At 47.7% G+C, this 27794-nt stretch overlaps 1 protein-coding gene across 1 annotated transcript in view; it reads right to left on the bottom strand.

The window, feature by feature from the left end:
• SESTD1 (SEC14 and spectrin domain containing 1) overlaps window positions 1-12908 on the bottom strand; it is a 152063-nt gene extending 139155 nt beyond the window's left edge. The window contains exon 1 of the mRNA XM_066575769.1: window positions 12799-12908. The gene's annotated coding sequence lies outside the window, so the exon portion shown is untranslated. The remainder of the gene's footprint in view (window positions 1-12798) is intronic.
• Window positions 12909-27794: the final 14886 nt, after the last annotated feature.

Raw genomic sequence — 27794 nt, 5'->3', positions numbered from 1 at the left:
GTAGATGTCTATGGATGCCAGCGGTCCGCAGTCCATACGCAGTTAACATTGCGTATGATTGTTGGAAACGCTCGCAACTTGGTAGGAAAACAGATTGAAAAGTCAGAATGCCGGCCGGAGGGGAGGGAGATCTTTCTTTTGCGCAAACGATACGCTGTGCATGGAAAAACGATCGCATCCAGGATCTTCCACGATCATTCGCAAGTACTTTACGTGAAGGATCGCAGGTTTTCTTTGGGGAGTGCAACCCGTTCGTGTAAGCCCGGCCTTACGTTGCAGGAATGCGCAATTTGGTAACACGATAAACAGCGATAACGGAGCTTTAGCGGTAACCTAAATCCGGTCAATACGAACGGCGCACATTTATAACCCTCCGACGACACAACAGTAACCTTGTAGTTAGCGGATACACACAAAGGGAGATGTAATTCAGCCCTAATTATATGGAGGACGGCGAGCTCTCAAGATGAGCGCTTCTGTATTCACAGCCGCCCCCTCCGACCTCATCACCACTTGTTCTCCAAGAACACCCATATAGTGCAAAACATATCAGATCGCAACTCGGATACTAAATATTTGGAGAGGGAATCAATAGCAGAAACATCGCGGTATCGAAGCCTCGGCGCTGGATTTACGGATCCTTTGTTGGCATCATGGAGGCACGGGGAGGGTGCGATGGGGTGAAAACTGATTTAACCCATCCATGAAACACTCATTACAGAACGGAGGGACGACACGGAAAACACTCTTCCTCCGGGCGAGAAAAAAAAAATTGGGCGTGCTGCGGGGTCAGACCACAGCGTGGAGAGGTCTACGGAGCGAGAGTACATTTAACCCTTCGCTAACTGCAAGGAGAATGTGCTGTAAATATCCGTAGTGGAGGTTTCTTCGTGTTTGCGCCGCCTCATCTCGCTCATTGCCGCTTTATAAATAGATAAAAGCTACACAAAGAGCGGTGAAAAGGGGCTTTTTTTTTAATGAAACACAATGAAAAGCTCTAAAAACAGGAAGCTCTGCGAGTAATGAAAAGAGCGCAGAAACAAAGGCTGAGAGCCGCACACGTGGCCGCAGGCACGCTTCTAACGCCGGCGAAGACAGACCGAAGCACCAGTACTTAGCAGCGAGTGGATACTTGTGATGTGTCTGGCTAATTAGAGGACGACAATTAGCGCAATTCTTCATGCTGACATGACTAATAACGGGGGCAGGAGGTTATTTCAGTATCCGTGTCCTGAAACCACTTGACATGGAAAGACGTGATACAACCAATCCTATATTAAAAGAGGATTCTAAGGCCGGATTCCCACGAGCGGATATGCATTTGCGACGCGGTTTTGAGCGTGCGCAACTGTGTTTGTTTACATGCTCAAAAAAAAACACCATGCAGCCTCGGTCCCAAACACCATGCAGCCTCGGTCCCGTACGTCGAAATGGCCAATTAGCCCATTAAGTGTCATAGGTTCCACTACCCTGGACCCTGAAAACAGAACATGTTGCGTATTTTGTGCAACCGAATTGTACGCGTATAATACGCACTTGTGAACGAAACCATTGAAATCAATTGGTACAATTCCCTTCGTATTGTGCGAATCTGGTTTAAAAAAAATGCTTGTGTCACATCCACACAAAAAAAGGATGTTTTTTCATACATGTGAAGCTCCGTGTGTCCGTTTTTTTTTCTCTGTACGCCATGCGTGTTTGTGCTGCCTCATTGAATAACAAGGCCCCGTGAGGCGTCCATTTTATTAATGTCTGACACAGAGATGAAAAAATGCTACCCTGTTACTCCAAAAATAAGACCTACCCTTATTATTCAGGATGGCCTGAAACATAAACCATATCCCAAAAATAAGCCCTAGCTGCACTGCATAGAAAAAAAAAAGGAGAACACTACCTAGCAGGCTTGGACAAGGTCCTTCGCGCTGCTCTCTGGAGCTCCGATGCGCTTCCTGAAGTCCTCAGCCGCCCACTGAAAATAATTTCCTAGATGCAAGATTCATAAATCCCACCTCCAGGAAGCGATGGCTCCGATTGGTTCTCCAACCGCTGCTCAGTCAATCACAGCCATCGGGATTTATGAATTGGCCAATCCATGCCTCGGCTCAACCAATTCATAAATCCCGTCTGCCCAACGTGATGGCTGCGATTGGTTCTTCGACCACTGCTCAGCCAATCAATGCAGCGTTCAATGAACCAATCACAGCCATCGTATTGAAACCAATCGGTTCTTTTCACTGTGTATGTACACATACGCCCATGTGAATGAACCCTTAGGGTTGTCTTCACAACCACGCTGGAGGTTCCATTTATAATCGGCATGGCTGAATTCTGCTAACATACCGGACAAACTTAGCGGTGCATGGAGCCCAATTTTATACTGAAAATGCCGGATGGAAACCGAACGGACTTCATTTTCAATGTTTTCCATGCTCCTCGCATAATGAATACACTCATTATCCCACAACTGCTGATATTGCATCTACACTGCTCAGTACTGCTGTAACGATCTCCATGACTCCGTTATGTCTGTGTGCGCGCTACACAGAGTTAGGCCACCTGCACACAACTGGGTTTGAATTGCAGGATCCTCGATAGTCTCCCGCACGGACCATCCACGGCATTCCACACCAATTCAAACCAATAAGAGCGTCTGCATGCTTCATTCTTGCACAGATGGCATCCATTGAAGTCAATAGGAGTCGTCTAACCCGCAGCCCTTCCGCCTTTGACATTGAAAAGCGGTAGTTTACATTTTTTTTAAAATCTGTACTGCGAGCCGTGCGGACCAACTGCAGTACAGAAGACAAAATGACGGGTACGCGCGGACGCCGGGCACAGGGTCGAATTCCGCTGCGGGCTCCCACGTGCGGAATCCAACCCATTTGTGTGCAGGCAACCTTAAGCCAACTTCACACTGGCAAATACAATATAGGGGTGCTATTCACAGCCCCATAACGCGCTTCCCAGCATGCGAAAGCCCCGTGGTTGCGAGTCACGCATCACTGCGGATATGAAGGGAATTAGACGTCGCAGCCGCGGCAGAGGATTGCGGTGTTCGCCCATTGCTTTCAAACAAAAACAGTGGGGCAGCGATGCGAGATCTCGCAGCTAGATAGAACATGCTGCAGTTTCCTGCATAGCGGTGCCATGCAGAAAACATCACTAATGAGTATGAACCCATTTAAAAGAATTGGGCTCGTATTTGTGCAAGAGTTGTGTGTCTCGCAACGCACAAATCGCACACAATTTTCATGCCAGTGTGAAGGCAGCCCTAAGGAGTAGAATCAGCCGTTCGCTCTATGAGCAGTGTATAGAACACATCATAGCGGCAGTCTCCTCCCACCAGCTCAGAAAGAACTGAGAATTACTGATACAGCCTGCAGAAGGAAAACATAGCGAAAAATGCAGGATACGAGTTACATAATGGTCACAAATCCTGTTATTCCTCGCGTACACACAGCAGCTTATACTGAAAGTACAGGTACACTTTAAGCCACAAGGTACTGGAAGGCAGGCGGAGGAGACGATGCAGGATAACACGCATCAACACAAGCTACATTCACGCTTCCAAATTGAAGACGACTGCGGTTTAATCTTCAGTAAAGTGCGGGGTTCTACAAGTATATAACCCAACCCAGACGGTAATCAGAAGCACACAACAGAAGAAACTCATGGAAGGCTAAATTACAGAAAATAGCCTACGGCTGCTGGATCCTCAGAGCAGTTTCTGGGAGTTCTGCATTTCCCCCCACCCTACAGGTTTTTATGAAAATGTAGAAATGACTAAAGGGTTCATTTCCGATGGAATACTTAGGAATTGCTATTTAAAGGGCCACTCTGGCAAAAACACACTTTTCCATCTCTTCCTTCCTTACCGATTACACTCTGGAGGTCTCATCTGTGCATTGCAGTCACTTCCCTGCAGTGCAGCCCCCTGTCTGATGCTTATACGGCACCATCTGGAAGCTGAGATTTTTTTTGCTTCCAGTTTGACATCTATCCCATGATGCATCAGTTTAGCATTCATTAAGGCTATGCAATTTTTGCCGGCTGGTGGGCTGCTTTAATTATCATTACTGTATATATTCCCCTAAATAAGCTACAGACCATTAGTCAGTGGGGATGAGCTGTGATCTCCTCTATTATAACTGTGTGACAGGAGCGGTGTGATCAGTGATCATCATCAGTAAGGCTTGTTCTGCACAGGTGATCGTGATTTGCCGCAAGAAAAGCACAGCCAAATTGAGTTCCCGCTATTTTTGAGAGTCAGCAATCCTTTTTTTTTTCTCCTAAGAATAATCTCGCATTGCATCGCTGCCGCCGGCGTTAAAATTGCGTGAGAAAAATCACGCTTCTTTATTGTGAAAGTCAATAGTATTTTTTTAATGTTAAAATCACATCACAACCCAACGTTGCGATAAAAAGGACGCACCGTAGGGAAATGTAGGGGATAAAAATAAATAAATCGCATATCGCAGAAAGATAGAGCATGCTGTGTTTTTTTTATTCTCGCAACATCACATGAGTAGAGATGAGCGAGCACCCAAGTGCTCGGGTCCGCGTTATTCGAGTCGAGCTTTTCGGAAAATTCTAGAGCTCTACTCGAGTAACGAATCCCATTGACTACAATGGGAGACTCGAGCATTTCTGTATGTGGGACGCTGGGTCCCGAGCTTTTTTTTTTTTCTTGGTTCGTGTGTTCTCTCTCTCTCGCTCGCTCTCTGCCAGCCAGCCAAAAAATTTGCCATTGACACGCGCGCTGTGAGGAGGAGCCAAAAACTGGGGCGGGGTCGAACACAGCTTGATGCTCGTTCGAGTAACGAGCACCATCAAGTACGCTAATACTCGAATGAGCATCAAGCTCGGCAGAGTATGTTCGCTCAACTCTACACATCAGTGAAAACATCGCTAACGGGAAGGAAACCATCGAAAATCATTGGTTTCATAAATCTGCTTTTTTACTCACTCTGGCATTGCGTGATCTTATCGCCCCTGTGTGAAGGCGCCCTACCTGCGATAGGAATGTCTGCATGCAACCGACATCATAAACCCAAGTAAATCGGAGCTGGTTAGAACTGAGATCACATGACCATCTGAGGAAAAAGAGGCTGGCAGTTTCAGACAAAGAAATAACTAACCAAGGTAACACCGGCTCACAATACATATTACACATACGCCTGGACAAAAATATGGAAACACCATATGAAATGCATGCCTTAAATTACATGAGGAGATTATAAATCCTATTTCATGATATTACCAGTAAATTTTAACAGCATCAATATTTTTTGTACACCCCCTGTATATACACATTAGGGGAATGGTACATAGTATATGAAAAAAATAAGTCACAAAGTGGCCCTTTAAACTATTATTTTATCTACTCATGAAAGCAACCTGAAAGGTGAAGTTTCACTTACAGGTGGGCCTATCGGATGCCATGTACCTACTTTTAAAGGTGTTTTCCACGCAAATACTGTTAATGATCTATCCTCTGGATATTTCATCAATAGCTGATCAGTGGGGGTCCACCACTCGTGACCCCAGCTGATCGAGTGCCTGCTATCGGCGCCGCAATAAGCAGGGGTCAGAGTGGAAGCACTTGGCTAACAGTCATGCAGCCATATAAAGAACTCAAGGTTCCTTTACACGGGGCAATTATTTCCCGAATTCTCGCTGGAAACAATCCCGTGTGCAAGCGGCCGTCGAGAGGGCACTGAGCAACAAGTTCCTCACTTGTCAGAGTCACTTAGTTTTTAGTAAATCTGAAAAACAAGCGACTGTCAGGCGATGTACAGAGCCTCGGAGCAGTGCTCAGGACATGAATCACACCCCAGCCAAATATGTCTAGGAAGCTTCTGCTTGTCCTTATCTACTGAGCCGCTTGGTCAGCAGTGTTGTATCAGGAGCGCTAAAGCTGGCCAGACACATTACATGTAACAACTATGGTGGCACTGGCTATGAGCACCAGAAACTAAGTTATAGGGCAGGTTTCCAGGAGCCCGGGGAAAGATTTCTTTATACTTACCCGCCCCCTGGGTCGTCACCCACAAAAATTGGCGCGTGGACCTACACGGGACTCAAAGCTCCAGGCTGCAATGTCATTGATTTCTATAGGAGTGCACACAGCCTGCAGCAATGAGTCCAATCAACGGTAAGTATAAAGAAATACCCCCCAGCTCTTGGGAACCTGCCCCATGAGCACCATAACTTATTGTAGGGTGCTCATAACAAGTGACGTTCCCCCATAGACAGACGTAGGGGCAGAAAAAGATAAAGCTGATGGATTTCAACACGTCCATTCTTTTATTTTTTTTAGGGCCCATTTACTCGGGTGTATTTTCTATCCATGGGAGTAATACGGACGGTATTCAACACCATTGATTTGTAATGGTAAAGGGAAAAAAAACAGCATGTCCTATTTTCGCCAGTATTTATGGACCAAAATCACATGTTAAAGTGAATGGGATCAGCAGGGCTGTGGAGTTGGAGTCCTATTTAACCCCTTAAGGACCAAGCATGGTAAATATACAGCGCTTGGTCCTGGGCTATAACAGAAGTAAGGCACGGGATTAAAGCTTCTGCAGAAGCAGGTCAGGTCCTTGGCTGTCAAACACAGCCGAGGACATGGAGGAGAAGGGAGAAACTGTTTTTAACCACTTGTGCCTTCTCCTTTCCAGGCTACATAATGCTCAATGAGCGCTATGAACTAAAGAGTGACAGCAGAAGTGTAAAACCCGCACATGGGTAAAATCCCTAAAAAGTGTCTGGTCCTTTAGGTACAAAACACCCTGGTCCTTAAAAGGTTAAGTAGAATCTGAGTTGGTAGAAATGTACCGACTCTGGCTTATTAAAAAAAAAAAATTGTAATATGGCATAATTAATTCAATGCTGGATTTAATGCATATTTCCGCTCGTAGGAATTTAGGAAACGTCCTATAAATACATGTTCTATCTCAATAGCTGATTATCTTATCCTAACGGTGAGGAGTAGCCGGATGTCACCGGTTTAATACAGCAGACTTATCACTTAAACATGAATCATATATGAGGAGTCGGAGGTTTGGCTTACCGACTCCACAGCCCTGGGGATCTCGTAAAAACGCAGCAAATTCAAAGTCCAATGCGTATGCACTGCGGTTTTTTTTTTTACAAATGTTGCTAGGAGACAGTGGTGAAAAACATTACATCAATTGAGCTTTCTAGAGTTTATTTGTGGGCGTGAAAAACGCAGCGTATATAGATGGAATATGGACGTAAAAAAAACAGGCATAAAAACCGCGATACGTACATACACAGGCAGCGCGCACTTTTCAAGGACCAAAATTGCATATGCCGGTGTGAATAAGGGAGGTAAACCAGCACCCGGGGGTTCTGGCAGCGGCTTTCTCTCCTCTCCTATGGAGATCACACAGCTGAGCTTGTAAGTGTATGGTGGATCAGAAGAGGTAGCTGTTGGCTGAATATGCATTCAATTGAAAGATATCTCATATGCAGCTAATGTTGCTACCTGGCCACTATTGAATGTACAGATTACGGAAGACTGTACCATTTCCCACAAAAGCGGAATGTACAGATTACGGAAGACTGTACCATTTCCCACAAAAGCGGAATGTACAGATTACGGAAGACTGTACCATTTCCCACAAAAGCGGAATGTACAGATTACGGAAGACTGTACCATTTCCCACAAAAGCGGAATGTACAGATTACGGAAGACTGTACCATTTCCCACAAAAGCGGAATGTACAGATTACGGAAGACTGTACCATTTCCCACAAAAGCGGAATGTACAGGTTACGGAAGACTGTACCATTTCCCACAAAAGCGGAATGTATAGGTTACGGAAGACTGTACCATTTCCCACAAAAGCGGAATGTATAGGTTACGGAAGACTGTACCATTTCCCACAAAAGCGGAATGTATAGGTTACGGAAGACTGTACCATTTCCCACAAAAGCGGAATGTATAGGTTATGGAAGACTGTACCATTTCCCACAAAAGCGGAATGTATAGGTTACGGAAGACTGTACCATTTCCCACAAAAGCGGAATGTATAGGTTACGGAAGACTGTACCATTTCCTACAAAAGCTGAATGTATAGGTTACGGAAGACAGTACCATTTCCTACAAAAGCTGAATGTATAGGTTACGGAAGACAGTACCATTTCTTACAAAAGCTGAATGTATAGGTTACGGAAGACAGTACCATTTTTCTACAAAAGCTGAATGTATAGGTTACGGAAGACAGTACCATTTTTCTACAAAAGCTGAATGTATAGGTTACGGAAGACAGTACCATTTCCTACAAAAGCTGAATGTATAGGTTACGGAAGACAGTACCATTTCCTACAAAAGCTGAATGTATAGGTTACGGAAGACAGTACCATTTCCTACAAAAGCTGAATGTATAGGTTACGGAAGACAGTACCATTTCCCACAAAAGCTGAATGTATAGGTTACGGAAGACAGTACCATTTCCCACAAAAGCTGAATGTATAGGTTACGGAAGACAGTACCATTTCCTACAAAAGCTGAATGTATAGGTTACGGAAGACAGTACCATTTCCTACAAAAGCTGAATGTATAGGTTACGGAAGACAGTACCATTTCTTACAAAAGCTGAATGTATAGGTTACGGAAGACAGTACCATTTTTCTACAAAAGCTGAATGTATAGGTTACGGAAGACAGTACCATTTTTCTACAAAAGCTGAATGTATAGGTTACGGAAGACAGTACCATTTCCTACAAAAGCTGAATGTATAGGTTACGGAAGACAGTACCATTTCCTACAAAAGCTGAATGTATAGGTTACGGAAGACAGTACCATTTCCTACAAAAGCTGAATGTATAGGTTACGGAAGACAGTACCATTTCCTACAAAAGCTGAATGTATAGGTTACGGAAGATAGTACCATTTCCTACAAAAGTCAAACCAGTAAAGAATATGACGTTTAGACCACGTTCACACACTGATAATCCGCAGTTAATGCAAGTAAATGGAGTATTTTATTGCCTGTTTGCAGGCAGCGGAAGGGATAAAAAATACTCTGTTTAATTTTGAAATCCACTCCATGCTCATTATTGCAGCAAATTTCGCGGGTAATCTGAGTCAAGATCCACTGGTAGATCTGCTGCACGGGTCAAAGTTTCAGCCTTGGATTTCTGCCGCAGCTTCCTTGAAAAATCCACATTGGATTTGCTTATTCCAAATCGTCTGCACATAGCCTTACAGTGAACTCCGCTGAAAACTAAACTTGGCCCGAATTCTAGAGAGCCTTCAGATCCCCATTAATCACACTCCATAAAAGTCCACATCCAGCAGCGCGGCTCTACTACCAGGAGGAGCTCCCATGCCGCAGACTTCTCAGAAACTCTTCTATTCATCTGAATGCAGAAGGAATTCCTGCCACAAAGCTGCCGTGTGTGAACAAAGTCTTAAAGGGCTATCCCACATTATGCCCATGTGAAAACAGTGGAGGGAGATCTATGAGCTAGGCACCACATGTAGACCCGAAACCCTACTGGCATCACTAACATGAGGTCTACCAAGACACTACAGCCAGGACAATAGCTGCTGTGGTGCTCCATCCCTCCTGACCAACGACAATGGTCTACTCACTCTCTCAGCCAATCAGGCAGAGGGAAAGGCTACACATTGGAACCCAATGCTAGGCACTGGCTCTGCGATTGAGCTGTGTGTCTATGTGCCAATTAAAAGGGTTGTCCCAAGACATAAACTTATCGCCTATGAGATGTGTCTAATCAGCTGGGGTCCAACTGCTAGGATCCACACAAGAATGGGGATCCCATGATACCCCATACGGTTGGAATGGTGACCAAGCATGAGCGCTGCTCCTCTATGGAATGACCAAGTGCCGCATTCTTCTCTTTAGCAGTCCTATATAGATTAATGGAACAGCAGCACCCATGCTTGGCGGCATCGGAGACTCTATATGGGCTTCCGGTGCAGAAACAGGAATATTACATGTACACCAAACATGACCGGACATAAATATCACAGCAAAACTCAATATAACCCCGGGGCAAAGAAAAACACAGGAAGAGGAACTTATTCTGACAACATCCTAAAGGAGCTGTCCAGTTAATGGCTTATCGATAGTAGATCAGTGGCGGCCATTGGCCAGGGACCCCCACCCATCAGTTGTTTGCTGGGTCAGCCATTGTGCAGGAAGCAGACAGCTCCGTTCTCACTGCAGTGGCCGGCTTGGGGATAACCTGTCGGGGATCTTGAGAATCTGAACGGCTTATCGGCCCGTGTAAAAAGGTCTTCAGTATCGCAGGCCAAGTTGGTACTGAAATCAAAGTGACCCTCCAGGACGGGAGGAACAAAGATAGCCGCACCGCTTCTGCGTCTCTGACTGGCCAGTGCTGGTCATGTTGGCAACCCAGGTCAATCCCAGCAGGTATAGCGTCTTAGACTAACGATGCATACTAGTACACAATGTGCATCAGGTAGTCAGAGAAGCTGGTGCGGCCATCTGTGTACCTCCAGGCCCAGAGGGCCACTTTCATATCAATGGGAACCTGGCCTGCAATACTAAGCTGGGCCACTATAGTGAGAATGGCGCTGTCTGCTTCCTGCAGAAATCAGCTTGCTGGGCGAGCACACCAACCCAGTAAACAGCTAAATGGTAGGTGCTCCAGGTGGCAGACCACTGCTCATCTACCATTGATAACCTACCTTGAGATAATGCCATCAATAGTTTATAACTGGACAACCTATTTAAGGGTCTACGCCATTAACTTTAGGGCACTGCTAACACTTAAAGGGTTTTTCCATGGAAATACTATTGATGACCTATCATCAGGACAGGTCATCAAAAGTTGTTCGGCGATCAAGACCCCGATAGATCAGCTGAGCGGGCACATGCTGTCAGTGCCACAAATACAGAGGTGGGAGTGGAAGCCTCTGCGCCGACCTCTGTGTAGTGACCGGCGCTTGTCATTGAAATCAACGCGAGCTGTGGCTGCAGTTACAAGTGCTGGCCACTACACAGAGGTCGGCGCCGAGACTTCCGCTCTGACCTCTGTGTATTTGCGGCGCTGGCAGCATGCCCCAGCGCAGCTGATTGGTAGGGGTCCCGAGCGACAAACCCCATCTGATCAACTATTGATGACCCATGCTGATGAAAGTCATCAGGAGTATTTCACTAGAAAATCCCTTTAAAGGAGTATTCTGGGCATTTAACCCCTTGCAGTACTGATGGCTGATCCTGCTGATGGTCCATCATTAGTTTACAACTGGACAACCCCTTTAACACCCAAGGGCAGTTGTCAGCCAGCTTTCCACCACCTGCCGCACTGTACATGCATCTTACAGAAGACATTTTTTATTTTAGAGGGGTTTCCCGGGCGTTGACCATTGATGACCTAGTCTCAGGATAGGCAACAACAGTTGTTCGGCGGGGTCTGTCACTTGGGTTCCCCGCCGTCAGAGCCGGCCGTCATCATTGGGGATCAGCGTTGGAAATGTAATAGAATGGTTTCGTTCGCACGGAAATCAACATTCCTCATAACGTTCAGACCCGGGGTGTACGGTAAAGCATTGTTCCCATTGATTTCAGTGGGAGCGAAGCCTTTTTATTACCTTTCCAGATACGACCATGCTGGATCCGCTATACTGACGGCGGAATGGATGATCAGCGGGGACCCCGAGCGGAGGACCCCCGCCAATCAACTATTGATGACCTTTCCTGAGGATACACCAATAGTAAGTGCCTGGAAAACCCCTTTAAGGGCTCCTTCGCACGGATGTTTTTGCACGTACAATACACAGTGAATAGAATCCATTGACTTCCATGCGTTAGTTGGCATGCGTGTATTCTGCGTGCCGCGCAAAAAAAGATAAAACATGCGATCTTTCTGTGCAACACAAGTCCCCATAGAAATCAACTGGGCGCAAATGTGAGCGCAATACGCAAGAAGATGCGGGAAACGCTGCGGAACTCCGCTGGACAAAGAACACATCCGGAACTAATTGGCCGTTTCAATCAGTGCGCTTGTTCGCTGCGCGCTAACGAACATGCCCCGCGGGCGGAAAAAGAGCAGTAAAATACGCGACACACACAAAATTGTCTCATTCGTAGCGCAAGAAAGTTGCACTAAGCGTGCGCAATTGTGCTGCCGCCCGTGTGAAGCCGGCCAGAGGGCGATATGTCTCTTTAAGATGTCCTGCTAAGAAGAAAAAAAAAATTCCGCAGCGGGCGCTCTGACAAGGGCGTACGCGAGTTTTTAGTCCTAGAATATGCAACGTACTCACGGATCGGAATAAGCCGACCGCTTGCGTTTTTCCGCCTATCGGCAGTCATTTCACTTGCGTTTCAGAAGGAACGCACAAAAACTCATTGATTTTGTGCACAAAATGCGAATTTCTTCAGCATTTGCGCACGCCCATTCACTTCACTGGCGCCCGCCTCCTAGATCGGACGTGCCGCTAATTGTTTCTATGCGATCGCGCTGTGCGTGAAAAAATACGCCCAAGTGAACGAACGCGGCGATCTACGGGTTTTATTCAGCGCTGCTGCGAACGAGCCCTAAGAGACATCAGCACGACCATCACCCATACATATGTGCCCCCACCACCCCCTATACCTGCCAGCACTTCCCTGCATCCCCCCTGGAGGGCAGCAGCTGGCAGTGCCCATCCAGCATGCTACCATTGTCACTGCTCAGCACACACATGCAGCATCCGTCCATCCCCACACACTCCCAGCCCGCCCGGCTCTCCCTCCCGGCCACCGTCCCCCGGCCAGGGCTCCCCATCAATATTTACATGAGCTGAGGCAGCGACCGCGGCGGCGGCTCCGGCAGCTACGCTCCACACTTCCTGTTGCGTCCCCTCCCCACTACACTCCAGCGCGCCCCCCTCTCGCCGGGCCACGCCCACAAAGGGGACGCTAGCAAAGGGAGGCAGGCGGCTGCCGGAACGCTGATTGGCTTAGACGCATCCACGTGGGAACGTCGGTCCCGCCCCTCAGGGAGATTGGGATTTTGATTCCTTGGCGACCGCAGACATGGAAACAATGAAAGTGATGCGGTCGGGAGGGAATTAGGGAATGAGGGGCGTGCCCCAGACTGGAGAGGTGTGACAGCCTCGTAGTAGACGGGAGAGAAGAGATTGGGTTTCCTCTGTGAGGGAGGAACATCTGTAATGCAGCTGAGGCTGATGTGAGGAGGGGAAGATGCAGGAGCACAAGGTGGATTACTACCCTCAGCATCCATGCAGGCAGATAGAAGATCTTAAAGGGGAACTCCACTTTTAATGATCACCCTGTTTCAGTCTACACATAACTGCCTTTGTAAATCTTTTGCTGTTAACCCCTTAAGGACTTTTTGTTTTTCATTGTTTGGCTGCCTAAAGCTATTTATCTGTGGGACGAGTTGTATCTTTCAATGGCGCTATTAAATGTAATATATAATATAATAAAAAACTTGTAAACATTTCCTAGTGGAGTGAAATGGAAAAAAAATGTAACTCCGCCATTTTTGCAACAAAAATTGGAATAAAGTTATGCCGTGGAACACTACGATGACGGCGATGCCAAATATAGTTCTTTTTTTCCTTTGCTGTACTACTCTTAAAAAATAAAATATCTTTGGAAAAAAATGTAATGATTTCCTGCGGCCATCTTTTGAGAGCCATCACTTTTCATATTGATCATTTTTTATTACATTTTTTCTTGGAAACAGAGTTACCAAAAAAAAAGCACAACCCTGGCGTGTATTTCTTTCTGATGTTTACTATTCGGGGTAAATAATGCATTACTTTGATGGATCAGACTTTTACGGACACAGCGATACCAATTTTTTTATTTTTTTTGTAATGAAAAGGGAGGGGGGGGGTTAATCTTTTAATATCCGTTATTTTTTGCAATAATAATCTTTTTTCCCCTATTTTTTTAAGTCCATAGGGGACTTGAACTTGTGATTGTCTGATTGCTTATACCATATACTGAAATACTGCAGTTAAATATTTCTGCAGGTATTCTAAGAGAGGGAAAAAGCCCATCTTAAGGGATTATTCAGACATTTGTATATGCGGGTGGAGGAGGCGGGCCAGGCCTGGAGCAGTGCACTGAACCCCCGCCCCCTCTCCGCCCTCTCTCCGCCCCTGCCCCGCCCTCCTATTGCAAACATGGGCGAGGGGAGGGGGGCAGGAGCTCAGTGCACTGCTCCCAGCCCGCCTCCTCTTCCCTCAGAAAGGGACACCGTTAGAGATGAGCGAGCATACTTGGTAAGGCGATATACTCGAGAGAGCATCGCCTTTTTCAAGTACTTGCTGGCTCGTTCCTGAAGATCCGAGGGGGTCGGGGGCAGCACGGGGGAGCGGGGAGGAGAGTGAAAGAGATCCCCCTCTCTCTCTCTCCCTCCCGATCCCCTCTGCAACCCCCCACGGCCCCCCAAATCTTCAGGGACGAGCCAGCAGGTACTCGAAAAAGGCGATGCTCTCGAGTATATCGCCTTACCAAGTATGCTCGCTCATCTCTAGACACCGTTTATCGTCCGGGCGTGAAAACCCGTCCGATATACGGACATGTGAGTAAGCCCTAATAGGCATAAATACATGGCAGCCCTGGGTGTCTTCAGAAGGCTCCAGGCTGCCATGCCACCCAGGCAGCACCTCATAATCTCATTGTGGGGGACTGTTTAGGATCCTGAAACGCCAATTGGGGCTTTTAAACTCTGCCAGAACTGACAGCGATATTTAACTACAGACAGCCCTTCCTGTGCACTTACCTGTCCAGCGACACTTGACGTCTTCATTCTCGCAGTGCATCACAAGATCTGTCACAGCACCGTTGTCTCGTAAGCAGATACTCCTAACCCGCTCGTTCCATTTGGGCTATATCTAACAAGACATTGTGTGTAGAGGTCATATGTGTATACAAACATGCCAGCATTACAGCCAATGGAAATTAGAAAACCCCTTCAAGGCAGTAAAGGGGCTGTCTCATTACAGACAGCCCTTTAAGGCCGGGGGCACACGAACAGGTCGGGTTCTACATGCGTAAATCTGCAATGGAAGACCTGCAATCCATTGCGGGATTGAATTGCCTATGGACGTATTAGGTTTCGGGGGCATGTAATTTTTCATGCGGATGTACGCGTATGGATAGCATATCATCCGCGTGGAAGAAAGATCGCAGGGAGTGAATGACACCAGAAAGCAGGAGGACATCGCTGAGGAGAGATTCTCTCTCCTTTTTCCCCAGCCGGAATTCCTTTTCTATGTGGTCAGCGAGTGATTCCGCGGTCATGCGCAATGTTAATTGTGCACAAATCCATTGACTTAGGTGGAGACTGTCCGTGCGGAATCCGCATTAAAATAGATCATGCCGCGATTTTTCTTCCGCTCACGGAATACGCAATTCGTACCCGCTGGTGTGAAGAAAAATTCTAAAGTACATGCCTTTCAATGCTCGCATTTTACCACGGATCATCCGTGCGGACGGTGAGCGCCGAATCCACAGTTCAAATATGGTCATGTGAGACCTTAATCTGAAAGCCGCAATGATGATGAGCTGATCGTCCCGCTCCCAAGATTCCCAGCAAACAGCTGATCTTGCCAAGAAGTGATGAAGCTAGCTGCTCATTTCCAATTTAGTATTGTATGGCCATCTATGTACATGGGCAACTTGAGTCCGTCAGACTGTGCCCCTCCTCCATGACATCCAGATGCCCTAATAGGGTACATGGACAGGGGCTGCCTTGATTGGATAACCCATTTTATAATAATGTCCCACACACAGCCCAAGAGATGGAGCACTGAGTGACAAGAAGTGTTAAGACGGTGCAAGGGATAATAGTTAACATGCTAAAATTTGGGGCACGTTTTTTAAAAATTGTTTGTATAGAGATACTGATGAGTTTGGCGCAACAGAACTGGTTGGTGGCCTGGCGTTATCTTGATGATTCAAGTCAGAGTAGCAGCTAGCCACAAACAGACCACGAAGAAGAAGGTCCAATGCATTAACAGAACAACCGAGATTGCTGTCAGAGCCAGAAGCATGATAGAAGGCTTCGCTCACATTGATTTCAATGGGAGCGATGCCTTCTAATTACAATTTTGGCTTCAACCGCAATGAGGACTGGAAGTCTAATGGAAGGCATCATTTCCATTGATTTAATGGAAAACAGCCTGATATCACATCGGTGATGAAGGGAACCCCCGCCATGGCTGTCACAGCTGCAGCAAAGGATCGCAGACTTCTCCCATTGCTTTCAATGGGGTTGGTGTTGAAATCAATGGGCGATATCGCAGGAAGATAGAACATGCTGCGATGTGTTTCCTGCATGGCTTCGTGGTGTTATTCGGGAAAACATCACTTATGTGTATGACCCCATTCAAAAGAACGGGGTTCATAGTTGTGCAAGATTTGGGCGTCTTGAAACACACAAAACTCGCACGATTTTCACGCCAATGTGAAGGCACCCTAAGGGTGGTTTCCCATATGCATTGGAGATTCCACTTTTCTGCTGCATTCAGGGGGCAGGAATCCCCGCAGGCAAATGGCGCAGTCTCTGGACGGAACAGAACAGTGTCGGTTGGACCGCATTGAGTATATGGGGTCCGTCTGCTTTCTGCCCAGCTGCCAATTTTTTGGACGGAAGAAAAAGTGCTGCATGCAGGTTTTGCATCGGGGTCCAGAAGCTTCAAGTTACGCCTCTGCCGGCCGATATACGGACGTCTGAATAAGTCCTAAGGCTGAGTTCTAAAACTGTACACTTCGTGCATTTCCCAGAGATCTGTACATTACACAGCCTCTCCCCATTGTACAATATTGAATAGGAGATGGATGAGCGAATGATGATTTTGAGTTCTACTCTTATGGATCATTCTGATGAAAAGTTGCTAAAGTCATTGGTGCATTCCTTACAATATCACATGGGATACAAAGCTCCCCATTGAAACTGCGTGTAAAAGGTGTCTATGCCCTATTTCGCTGACCTAGATGCTTTAACTACTCCATACCAAATACATAGCATGGAGAAGACATAAAGAATATAGTAGAAAGAGGTGGTGCGGTTTCAACCCCCTATTTGTAATCTTCTAGCTTTCCCTTTCCTTTATGTCCAAACGCCTTTGATACTTGATCTTCTTTTAAAGCAGATCAATGAGATGTCACAATGTACTTGTTAAAGTGGGAAAAATCCATTGTGTTATTAAAGATGTTGGCTGTGTCTGCCGCGTTTGGTCAGTGATTTATATTTGGTGAGTTTAGGAGAGGAAATAGGTTTCTTTTGACATTGTGCTTTCATTGCAGAGTGCTGTCCTGAAAGTGTGGAATGCTCTTACATGCTTATTCCCAGCTTATAGAGAGAACATATTGTATACGCAGAACTGAGATGACGCTCCGGTGTGATTTCTTTCTTTGTCTGCGACCCTGAATGTTGTCCAAGGGCGAATGACAAGTCCAAACACTGTAATAACATATCCTTTGAGCTCAAACCAAATAGTAGGAGATCCAGAATCGCTCATAGGCTATTTACATTTTGGCATTTTGCGCTCATTCATTTTCCCCTCAGGATGTAATCAATAGTTTTGTTGATCTAGGCACCTGAAATATTAATATTTATCTTCAAACGGAAAACAAAAGCTTTCAGATAGACTGCGCATTTTTATTCGGAGACGCTCCTTTCATCGAAGAGGTAATGTCTGCTAGACAATGTGTTCAAATGTGTTTTCCTGAATATATTGACTGTTCTTCAAGCTGGATTTGGTACAATTAAAGCAACCCATCAGAAGGTGCTCTAAACTTTTTGCTGTGTTTTGTATGCAGAGTATTATATGTAGCTGTTCAAGAGCGCATGGAGACACTTTTATGCCCCCTTTATAATATCTCTACTTCTGTTCATTCAGCAAGACGTGGGTGCTGACTAGCAAATGGGGGAAAAAGAATGAAAATAAACAAAAAAAAGTTTTTAAAGGGATATTCCCATCTCAAACTTTATGGCGTAGCCACAAGGTGTATCATGAAGGTCTGATAGGTGTGAGTCTCACCTTTAGGTATCTTGATTCAGGTTCCCCACCAACTCCGACCATCCTGAATAGGAACAGAAATAGCTCAGTGCCCTGTACTATGCTATTTCTCTAAGGGCTCCTGCACACTGGCGAGAGCGATATTGGGCAGTGAGAGCAATATTGGGCAGCTACTAGGAGCAACAATCTGCAGAATAATGAGAGAGAGAGAGAGATCAGAGCTGTGCTGTGGAGCCCACAGATCAAGCTATGCAGGAGGACTTCGAGGATTTAGAATCATAGCATGGTAGAGTTGGAAGGAACCTCCAGGGTCATCAGGTCTGACCCCCTTCTCAGTGCAGGATCATTAAATCATCACAGACAGATATTTGTCCAGCCTCTGTTTGAAGACTTCCATTGAAGAAGAACTCACCACCTCCCGTGGTAACCTGTTACACTCATTGATCACCCTCACTGTCAGAAAGGTTTTTCTAATTTGTGTCTCCTCCCTTTCAGTTTCATCCCATTGCTTCTAGTCTTTCCTTCTGCAAATGAGAATAGGGCTGATCCCTCTGCACTGTGACAGCCCTTCAGATATTTGTAGACAGCTATTAAGTCTCCTCTCAGCCTTCTTTTTTTTGCAAGCTAAACATTCCCAGATCCTTTAACCGTTCTTCATAGGACATGATTTGCAGACTGCTCACCATCTTGGTAACTCTTTTCTGAACTTGCTCCAGTTTGTCTATGGCTTTTTTAAAGTGGGGTGCCCAGAACTGGACACAGTATTCCATATGAGGTCTGACTAAGGAAGAGTAGAGGGGGATAATTACCTCACATGATCTAGACTCTATGTTTCTCTTAATACATCCCAGAATGTAAATATATGCCTTTTTTGAAGCTGCATCACAGAAAAAAAAGCACAGAAAAGGGAAATATAAGCATACGGAAAAAAAAATCACAGGAAACAGCCATATACTTACTAATATACTGATACAAGAGGGCAGGTACAAACACCACATTCGAAATATGCAAATAACTAAACTGCTAATAGGAGGAGCCACCGCATAGGTGAAGGTACTGATGAACAGAAACTCACACACCCTCCTTATAATAGAGGGGGACAGCTGCTTAGTACTATTGTTGCATAAAAAACCATATACAGGATACCAGGCCACATGATATGTGTAGTGCAACATCCAGGCTTCCAACCCATTAATGACGCCATATTTCAATCCAGCAGGTTACCCTGCACCCCACAGTTGAACCACACTGGCATCCTGTGCTCCCCGAACATTCAAAACTACATGTTACTAATAAATACCAAGATTTATGGGGTATTGGTTAAAGGGGTTGTCCCGCGAAACAAAGTTGGGGTATACACTTCTGTATGGCCATATTAATGCACTTTGTAATGTACATTGTGCATTAATTATGAGCCATACAGAAGTTATTCACTTACCTGCTCCGTTGCTAGCGTCCCCGTCTCCATGGTGCCGTCTAATTTTCAGCGTCTAATCGCCTGATTAGACGCGCTTGCGCAGTCCGGTCTTCTCCGTGTTAAATGGGGCTGCTCGTGCTGGAGAGCTGCTCCTCGTAGCTCCGCCCCGTCACATGTGCCGATTCCAGCCAATCAGGAGGCTGGAATCGGCAATGGACCGCACAGAAGACCTGCGGTCCACCGAGGGTGAAGATCCCGGCGGCCATCTTCGCAAGGTAAGTAAGAAGTCACCGGAGCGCGGGGATTCGGGTAAGTACTATCCAGTTTTTTTTTCAACACATACATCGGGTTTGTCTCGCGCTGAATGGGGGGGCTATTGAAAAAAAAAAACCCGTTTCGGCGCGGGACAACCCGTTTAATTTTTTGCTCAAAATACACAAGCTCACAAGCCCATGGCAAGTCTCCTCGTTTTCTTGTGACTAATGAATTAGGCAGTCTGGCTGTCTGCATGTTTGGAATATGGTGTTTATACCTGTCCTCTTGTATCAGTATATCAGTATCAGTATTGCTGCATCAGACTGTTGATTCTTAATCAGTGTGGGATCTATTAGTATACCCAAGTATTTTTCACATGTGCTGCTGCTTAGCCCAATTCCTCCCATTCTGTTTGTGCGTTTTTAATTTTTCTTGCCCAGATGTAGGACTTTGCATTTTTCCCTGTTAAATACCATTCTATTAGTCACCGCCCAATATTCTAGATGGTCTAGATGTTTTCGAATCATTGTTCTCTCTTTTCTAGTGTTAACTATCCCTCCTAGCTTTGTGGCATGAGCGAATTTAATTAGTTTCCCCTTAATTCCCTTCTCTAGATCATTTATAAAAATGTTGAACAACTCTGGGCCTAGGACAGAGCCTTGTGGTACCCCACTTGAGACATTATTCCAGTTGGATGTGCAGCCATTTTTGACCACTCTTTCAGTACAATCACTAAGTCAGATTTCAATCCATCTAACACTTACCTTTTCAATCCCATATTTGCCCAATTTTTTAATAAGGATGGCATGAGATATTGTGAAATGCCTACCACATTTCCTTGATCAACTCAGTCAGTAATTAGATTAGTCTGGCATGACTTGTTTGTTAAATGTTTGTTATAAAAATGTTGTACAACACTGGACCCAGAATAGAACCCTGTGGTACCCCACGTGATACATTCTCCCACTTGGATGTGCAGCCATTTATGACCACTCTTTGAGTACGATCACTCAACCACTTGTGAATCCACCTAACAGTTGCCTTGTTGACCCCATATTTGGTCATTTTTTAAATAAGTATGGTATGAGATACTTTGTCAAATGCTTTACTAAAGTCAAGATATGTACTGCATGTCACTGATCAACCCAGTCGGTGATTCTGTCATAGAAGGAAATTAGATTCACCTGGCACGACTCGTTTGTTACAAACCCATGCTGTTTAATAATTTATTCAAAGATCTTTCCTGGTATAGAAGTCAGGCTCACAGGCCTGTAGTTTCCTGAGTCCACCATCTTCCCTTTTTGAAGATAAGGACATTTGCCTTTCTCCAATCTTCTGGCACTTCTCCTGTCTTCCAGGACTTTCAGAAATTGCAGCCAGGGATTCAGCAAATACCTCTGCTATTTCTTTCAGTACCCTAGGATGTAATTCATCTAGACCTGGAGACCTGAATTCACATAAGTTAGCTAAGTGTCCTTCACCATTAGAGATGAGCGAACGTACTCGTTCGAGTATTAGCGTGTTCGAGATGCTCGTTACTAGAGGCGAGTACCACGCGATGTTCGAGTTACTTTCACTTTCATCTCTGAGACGTTAGCGCGCTTTTCTGGCCAATAGAAAGACAGGGAAGGCATTACAACTTCCCCCTGCGACATTCAAGCCCTATACCACCCCCCTGCAGTGAGTGGCTGGCGAGATCAGGTGTCACCCGAGTATATAAATCGGCCCCTCCCGCGGCTCGCCACAGGTGCATTCTGACATAGCTCAGGGAAAGTGCTGCTGCTGGTGCTGCTGCTAGAGGGAGAGCGTAAGGAGTTATTTTAGGCTTCAAGAACCCCAACGGTCCTTCTTAGGGCCACATCTGACTGTGTGCAGTACTGTTGACGCTGCTTTTAGCAGTGTTGCACAATTTTTTTTTTGTATATCGGCCGTGCAGAGCATTGCGTCTGCAGTCTGCAGTCATTGTACAGAGTATAGGGGCAGTACTGGTGAGGCAGGGAAAGAGATATTCAGGCTATATACGCAGTGGGCTTTTTCCAAAAAATTGATCGCCGTCATTCAGCCAGAGGGAAACAGTATACATAATATTATACGCTGCCTACAGTATCTATCTGCTGGGGGTTGTAGTCCTAATTAATACGCAGCTAAGCGTTACAGCAGGCTTGCGCAAAATTGTTTCCTGGATCTGCTGTCTCTGTTACATGATCGCCGTCATCCCGCCAGAGGGAAACAGTATACATAATATTATGCGCTGCCTACAGTATCTGTCTGCTGGGGGTTGTAGTCCTAATTAATACGCAGCTAAGCGTTACAGCAGGCTTGCGCAAAATTGTTTCCTGGATCTGCTGTCTCTGTTACATGATCGCCGTCATCCCGCCAGAGGGAAAGAGTATACATAATATTATACGCTGCCTACAGTATCTGTCTGCTGTATCAGCTCAGCATTTTAAAAAAATAGAAGCAAAATACTTAAGACCTACTACTGGCCTTTGGCCACTTGACTGCTTCTGCGCTGTGAATTCCACTAGCTCAGTCATACGCACCTACGTCTCACTACAGGCATGCGCAAAATTGTTTCCTGGCTCTGCTGTGCGTTCCGTAAGGGAAGTCAGCCTCCAACCACAGGCCAATAAGCGGCACATTTAATTACAGCGTTCTGTTTCTGCACTACTGGTAATACAGCATGATGAGGGGTAGGGGTAGGCCTAGAGGACGTGGACGCGGGCGAGGACGCGGAGGCCCAAGTCAGGGTGTGGGCACAGGCCGAGCTCCTGATCCAGGTGTATCGCAGCCGACTGCTGCGGGATTAGGAGAGAGGCACGTTTCTGGCGTCCCCACATTCATCTCACAATTAATGGGTCCACGCGGTAGACCTTTATTAGAAAATGAGCAGTGTGAGCAGGTCCTGTCGTGGATGGCAGAAAGTGCATCCAGCAATCTATCGACCACCCAGAGTTCTGCGACGTCCACTGCTGCAACTCTGAATCCTCTGGCTGCTGCTCCTCCTTCCTCCCAGCCCCCTCACTCCATTACAATGACACATTCTGAGGAGCAGGCAGACTCCCAGGAACTGTTCTCGGGCCCCTGCCCAGAATGGGCAGCAATGGTTCCTCTCCCACCGGAGGAGTTTGTCGTGACCGATGCCCAACCTTTGGAAAGTTCCCGTGGTCCGGGGGATGAGGCTGGGGACTTCCGGCAACTGTCTCAAGACCTTTCAGTGGGTGAGGAGGACGATGACGATGAGACACAGTTGTCTATCACTCAGGTAGTAGTAATTGGAGTAAGTCCGAGGGAGGAGCGCACAGAGGATTTGGAGGAAGAGCAGCAGGACGATGAGGTGACTGACACCACCTGGTTTGCTACGCCTACTGAGGACAGGTCTTCAGAGGGGGAGGCAAGTGCAGCATCAGGGCAGGTTGGAAGAGGCAGTGCGGTGGCCAGGGGTAGAGGCAGGGCCAGACCGAATAATCCACCAACTGTTTCCCAAAGCGCCCCCTCGCGCCATGCCACCCTGCAGAGGCCGAGGTGCTCAAAGGTCTGGCAGTTTTTCACTGAGAGTGCAGACGACCGACGAACAGTGGTGTGCAACCTTTGTCGCGCCAAGATCAGCCGGGGAGCCACCACCACCAGCCTCACCACCACCAGCATGCGCAGAAATATGATGGCCAAGCACCCCACAAGGTGGGACGAAGGCCGTTCGCGGCCTCCGGTTTGCACCGCTGCCTCTCCCCCCTGTGCCCCAACCTGCCACTAAGATCCAACCCCCCTCTCAGGACACAGGCACTACCGTCTCCTGGCCTGCACCCACACCCTCACCTCCGCTGTGCTCGGCCCCATCCATCAATGTCTCTCAGCGCACCGTCCAGCCGTCGCTAGCGCAAGTGTTGGAGTGCAAGCGCAAGTACGCCGCCACGCACCCGCACGCTCAAGCGTTAAACGTGCACATTGCCAAATTTATCAGCCTGGAGATGCTGCCGTATAGGGTTGTGGAAACGGAGGCTTTCAAAGGTATGATTGCGGCGGCGGCCCCGCGCTACTCAGTTCCCAGTCGCCACTACTTTTCCCGATGTGCCGTCCCAGCCCTGCGCGACCACGTCTCCCGCAACATTGTACGCGCCTCCACCAACGCGGTTACTGCCAAGGTCCACTTAGCAACGGACACGTGGACAAGCACAGGCGGGCAGGGCCACTATATCTCCCTGACGGCACATTGGGTGAATTTAGTGGAGGCTGGGAAAGAGTCAGAGCCTGGGACCGCTCACGTCCTACCCACCCCCAGAATTGTGGGCCCCAGCTCCGTGGTGGTATCTGCGACGGTGTATGCTTCCTCCACTAAACCACCCTCCTCCTCCTACGCAACCTCGGTCTCGCAATCAAGATGTGTCAGCAGCAGCACGTCGCCAGCAGTCGGTGTCACGCGGCGTGGCAGCACAGCGGTGGGCAAGCGTCAGCAGGCCGTGCTGAAACTACTCAGCTTAGGAGAGAAGAGGCACACGGCCCACGAACTGCTGCAGGGTCTGACAGAGCAGACCGACCGCTGGCTTTCGCCGCTGAGCCTCCAACCGGGCATGGTCGTGTGTGACAATGGCCGTAACCTGGTGGCGGCTCTGCAGCTCGGCAGCCTCACGCACGTGCCATGCCTGGCCCATGTCTTTAATTTGGTGGTTCAGCGCTTTCTGAAAAGCTACCCACACTTGTCAGACCTGCTCGGAAAGGTGCGCCGGGTCAGCGCACATTTCCGCAAGTCCAAGACAAACGCTGCCACCCTGCGGACCCTGCAACATCGGTTTAATTTGCCAGTGCACCGACTGCTGTGCGACGTGCCCACACGGTGGAACTCTACGCTCCACATGTTTGCCAGGCTCTATGAGCAGCGTAGAGCTATAGTGGAATACCAACTCCAACATGGGCGGCGTAGTGGGAGTCAGACTCCTCAATTCTTTACAGAAGAGTGGGCCTGGTTGGCAGCCATCTGCCAGGTCCTTGGAAACTTTGAGGAGTCTACCCAGATGGTGAGCGGGGATGCTGCAATCATTAGTGTCACCATTCCTCTGCTATGCCTCTTGAGAAGTTCCCTGCAAAGCATAAAGGCAGACGCTTTGCGCTCGGAAACGGAGGCGGGGGAAGACAGTATGTCGCTGGATAGTCAGAGTACCCTCATGTCTATATCTCAGCGCGTTGAAGAGGAGGAGGAGGAGCATGAGGAGGATGAGGAGGAGGGGGAAGAGACAGCTTGGCCCACTGCTGAGGGTACCCATGCTGCTTGCCTGTCATCCTTTCAGCTTGTATGGCCTGAGGAGGAGGAGGAGGAGGATCCTGAAAGTGATCTTCCTAGTGAGGACAGCCATGTGTTGCGTACAGGTACCCTGGCACACATGGCTGACTTCATGTTAGGATGCCCTTCTTGTGACCCTCGCATTACACGCATTCTGGCCACTACGGATTACTGGGTGTACACACTGCTCGACCCACGGTATAAGGAGAACCTTTCCACTCTCATACCCGAAGAGGAAAGGGGTTCGAGAGTGATGCTATACCACAGGACCCTGGCGGACAAACTGATGGTAACATTCCCATCCGACAGTGCTAGTGGCAGAAGGCGCAGTTCCGAGGGCCAGGTAGCAGGGGAGGCGCGGAGATCAGGCAGCATGTACAGCGCAGGCAGGGGAACACTTTCCAAGGCCTTTGCCAGCTTTATGGCTCCCCAGCAAGACTGTGTCACCGCTCCCCAGTCAAGGCTGAGTCGGCGGGAGCACTGTAAAAGGATGGTGAGGGAGTACGTAGCCGATCGCATGACCATCCTCCGTGACGCCTCTGCCCCCTACAACTACTGAGTGTCGAAGCTGGACACGTGGCCTGAACTCGCGCTCTATCCCCTGGAGGTGCTTGCTTGTCCTGCGGCTAGTGTCTTGTCAGAGAGGGTGTTTAGTGCGGCTGGGGGAATCATCACGGATAAGCGTACCCGCCTGTCAACTGACAGTGCCGACAGGCTTACACTCATCAAGATGAACAAAGCCTGGATTTCCCCAGACTTCTCTTCTCCACCAGCGGACAGCAGCGATACCTAAGCAATACGTAGGCTGCACCCGCGGATGGAAGCATCGTTCTCTATCACCATCAAAAACGGGGACCTTTTAGCTTCATCAATCTGTGTATTCTATTTATCCTCCTCCTCCTGCTCCTCCTCCTGAAACCTGACGTAATCACGCCGAACGGGCAATTTTTCTTAGGCCCACAAGGCTCAGTCATATAATTTTTGTAAACAATTTTTATACGTTTCAATGCTCATTAAGGCGTTGAAACTTGCACCTGAACCAATTTTTATTTTAACTGGGCTGCCTCCAGGCCTAGTTACAAATTAAGCCACATTAACCAAAGCGATTAATGGGTTTCACCTGCCCTCTTGGTTAAGCATGGGCAATTTTTCTGAGGTACATTAGTACTGTTGGTACACCAATTTTTTTGGGCCCTCGCCTACAGTGTAATCCAATTAATTTTTTGCCCACCTGCATTAAAGCTGATGTTACATCAGCTGTGCTGGGCACTGCAATGGGATATATTTATGTACCGCCGGTGGCTTCCTGGCACCCACCCATGCTGTCGGCCCACACGGAGTTGTAACTGCATGTGTCCACTTCTAAAGAACCCCAGTCTGACTGGGGCATGCAGTGTGGGCCGAAGCCCACCTGCATTAAACATGACATTACCTCAGCTGTGCTGGGCACTGCAATGGGATATATTTATGTACCGCTGGTGGCTTCCTGGCACCCACCCATACTGTCGGTCCACACGGAGTTGTAATTGCATGTGTCCACTTCTAAAGAACCCCAGTCTGACTGGGGCATGCAGTGTGGGCCCAAGCCCACCTGCATTAAACATGACATTACCTCAGCTGTGATGGGCAATGCAATGGGATATATTTATGTATCGCCGGTGGGTTCCAGGGAGCCACCCATGCTGTCGGTCCACACGGAGTTGTAACTGCATGTGTCCACTTCTAAAGAACCCCAGTCTGACTGGAGCATGCAGTGGGGGCCGAAGCCCACCTGCATTAAACCTGACATTAGCTTTGCTGTCCAGGGCACTGCAATGGGATATATTTATGTATCGCCGGTGGGTTCCAGGGAGCCACCCATGCTGTCGGTCCACACGGAGTTGTAACTGCATGTGTCCACTTCTAAAGAACCCCAGTCTGACTGGAGCATGCAGTGTGGGCCGAAGCCCACCTGCATTAAACCTGACATTAGCTTTGCTGTCCAGGGCACTGCAATGGGATATATTTATGTACCGCCGGTGGGTTCCAGGGAGCCACCCATGCTGTTCGTCCACACGGACTTCACAATAGGGAGTTGTACCTGCCTGTTCCTACTTATAAAAAACCCCAGTCTGACTGGGGCATGCAGTGTGGGCCCGAAGCCCACCTGCATTTAATCGGACGTTACCTCAGCTGTGATGGGCACTGAAATGGGATACATTTATGTACAGCCGGTGGGTTCCAGGGAGCCACCCATGCTGTGGGTGCACATGGAATTCCCATTGCAGAGTTGTACCTGCCTGTGACTATTTATAAAAAAACGCGGTCTGACTGGGGCATGCAGACACCTTGACAGAATGAATAGTGTGTGGCACATAGGTTCCCCATTGCTATGCCCACGTGTGCAGCTCCTGATGGCGGTGGCACAGGATTATATTTCTCACTGCTTCTGTACAGCATTGTGGGCTATCGTCCTGCCCCTTTTAAAGAGGGTCGCTGCCTAGCCGTGCCAAGCCTCTGCAGTGTGTGCCTGCGGTTCCTCCTCATGGCAGCGCATCGGGGACATGAGTGTGGCGTGGCATGAGGGCAGCTGAAGGCTGCGCAGGGACACTTTGGTGTGTGCTGTGGACACTGGGTCGTGCGGGGGGGGGGGGGGGAGGGTTGGGCAGCATGTAACCCAGGAGAAGTGGCAGCGGAGTGTCATGCAGGCAGTGATTGTGCTTTGTTGGAGGTAGTGTGGTGCTTAGCTAAGGTATGCGTTGCTAATGAGGGCTTTTCAGAAGTAAAAATTGTTGGGAGGGGGGTTGGCCCACGCTTGTCGCTATTGTGGCTTAATAGTGGGACCTGGGAACTTGAGATGCA

Source organism: Eleutherodactylus coqui, chromosome 8 (assembly GCF_035609145.1).
Source record: "Eleutherodactylus coqui strain aEleCoq1 chromosome 8, aEleCoq1.hap1, whole genome shotgun sequence".
In the NCBI taxonomy this organism is placed as follows: domain Eukaryota; kingdom Metazoa; phylum Chordata; class Amphibia; order Anura; family Eleutherodactylidae; genus Eleutherodactylus; species Eleutherodactylus coqui.
The sequence above is the reverse complement of the archived record's forward strand: the minus strand, read 5'-3'. Positions and strand labels throughout refer to the sequence as shown.